This window comes from Sorghum bicolor, chromosome 2 (genome assembly GCF_000003195.3).
Source record: "Sorghum bicolor cultivar BTx623 chromosome 2, Sorghum_bicolor_NCBIv3, whole genome shotgun sequence".
Taxonomy (NCBI): domain Eukaryota; kingdom Viridiplantae; phylum Streptophyta; class Magnoliopsida; order Poales; family Poaceae; genus Sorghum; species Sorghum bicolor.
The window spans coordinates 26,224,104-26,226,752 of record NC_012871.2 but is presented as its reverse complement, the minus strand read 5'-3'; positions in this window follow the sequence as shown (position 1 = coordinate 26,226,752).

Sequence of the window (2,649 nt, the reverse complement as noted above, 5' to 3'; positions counted from 1 at the left end):
ACAATTGATCGGTCTAAACCAGGCATCTCAGTATAATCCCAAGCAAAGCAATCTTTATATTCCTTTAACAAATCGGTTAACTGCTGCTTACACTCAGAATTTAACTTAGCACTAATAAAAGTAGGTCTAGGTTTATCACCACTACCTATATCTACTTCTACTAAATCATCGGCCGATGTGAATCCCTGGCCTAATTTTCCATCATCGGCGAACCTATCCATTAAAACTCCTCATCAGAACCGACTGCTTGGATCGGTGGAATTTCATAATCGGCAACTTTGAGGAAATCTTTTTCCCAAATCTCTCGCGAGATGCACCTAGTCCTTTCATAAGTGTCCGCCTCTGCCGATGTAATAACATAGGAAGAATCTTTCGGAACAATCTCAATCTTGTCACCTACCCACTGGACTAAGCATTGGTGCATGGTTGACGGAATGCAACAATTGGCATGAATCCAGTCTCTCCCTAGCAGCAGATTATAAGCACCTTTTCCACTGATCACAAAGAAAGTTGTCGGCAAGGTTTTGCTGCCGATGGTCAACTCGACACAGATTGCTCCCTTAACTGGAGATACATTTCCCTCAAAGTCTTTTAACATCATATCGGTCTTGGTCAGATCTTGATCTCCCTTTCCAAGCTTCCGATAGACTGCATATGGCATGATGTTGATAGCAGCTCCACCATCAATTAAAATCTTGGTCATCGGCTAACCATCAACTCTTCCTTTGACAAACAGGGCTTTAAGATGCTTCCTTTCATTGTCGGCAGGCTTTTCAAAGATAGCTGTCATCAGATCCAAAGCCAACTGAGCTATCTGGTCGGAAAACTCCAACTCCTCGTCATCACTGGATGGCGCAAGGAACTCCATCGGCAACATGAATACCATGTTAACGTCTGCCGATGGTCCCTTTCCCTTTGGATCCGGCTGCTGCTGACCAGACTGTCCAGAGTTTTCGCCCTTGCTTAGCTCCTCTCGTCTTTCGCACTGTAGTCTCCTTTTTTGTGTCTTTGTTAACCCCTCTGGACACCATAGGGGAAGTGGTGACTGCCTTGCCGATGGACGACGATGTTCCCTTGACTCCATTCGATAAGTATTAGCGTCCCTGCAAAATATGAATTCATCGGGAACTCGTGCATTAGCCATCTCCTCAAGCTCTTCCTGATTCCTAGGAAAATATTCAACACGATCACCAAGCCTATCATGCACACAGAGTCTGCTTCCCAGCCGATCATGAACGGGCGCTCTTCCCCTAATCGGCCCATTAAATCACCAATCATCATTGTGATAGCGCCGATCGGATCTGTCATACCGATCATAACCATTGCATTCAGGGCAATCTCTAACAGTGGGCAACTTGATGTTCTGCTCCCAACAATGGATAAAGAATGGGCAGTTCCAATGATCCTTGTGCCGATTCCACTCTTGACGGCGTCTTTCTTCTTCCCGACGATAGTCCTCTTGCTGGCGCTGATACCGATCCTCACGCTGCTGCCAAGTTAGTTCCCTCTTGGATTAAGCCTTTTCCTTTGGCATCGAGAGCAGTAATTTGATGCTGGGGATCTACCAATGCACTCTTCTCAGCTGCTTCCGATGTCAAGACCTTGGTTTTTCCCTTAGCATCCAACATATTTGTTCGGAAAGGATGTTGATCGATCTTCATGGGCTTCTGGGCTTTGGAACTATCAAATTTGATTCTCCCAGATTCTATAGCTGATTGCAGCTGTTGTCTAAAAACTTTGCACTCATTGTTGCTGTGAGAAGTTGCATTGTGCCACTTGCAGTATTTCATCTTCTTCAACTCTTCAGCCGATGGGATCACATGATTGGGTGACAACTTGATTTGCCCTTCTTAAAGTAGAAAGTCAAATATCCTATCGGCTTTAGTGATATCAAATGCGAACTTCTCTGGCTCTTTATGCCCAAAAGGGCAAGACATCGGCTTCTTATTCTTTACCCATTCTGCCAAACCGATGACTGGCTCCTCATCAAAATCCGAGCTTGTTGCTTCATCAACAAATGACACCTTTTTTTCCATGCTCTCTTGGGCTCAAAAGGCCTGACATCCTGATCAGAAATCCTCTGCACTAAATGACTTAAGCTTTCGAACTCTTGAGAGGCATACTTGTCCCTGACATGCGGCAACAAACCTTGGAAAAGCTAAATCGGCCAGCTGTCGATCGTCCAAAACCAGACTATACCATTTGTTCTTGACCTCCCGCAGTCTCTGCACAAAACTTTCAATCGATTCATCATTGTGTTGCTTCAATTTGACCAAATCGGTGATTTTCTTCTCATGGACTCCAGAAAAGAAATACTTATGGAATTGCTTCTCTAGATCGGCCCAAGTAATCACTGAGTTAGGAGGCAATGAAATAAACCAGGTGAAAGCCGATCCAGACAAGGATGATGAGAATAATCGAACCCTTAATTCATCTCTATTAGTAGCCTCGCCACACTGAATGATGAATCTGTTGACATGCTCCATGGTCGATGTATCATCCTGTCTAGAAAACTTAGTGAAATCTGGTACCTTGTACCGATTTGGAAGTGGAATCAAGTCGTATGCAGGAGGATACGGTGTCCGATAAGAGTAAGTGTTGACTTTGGGTTTTATCCCAAATTGGTCCCTCATTACTTCAGCAATCTTA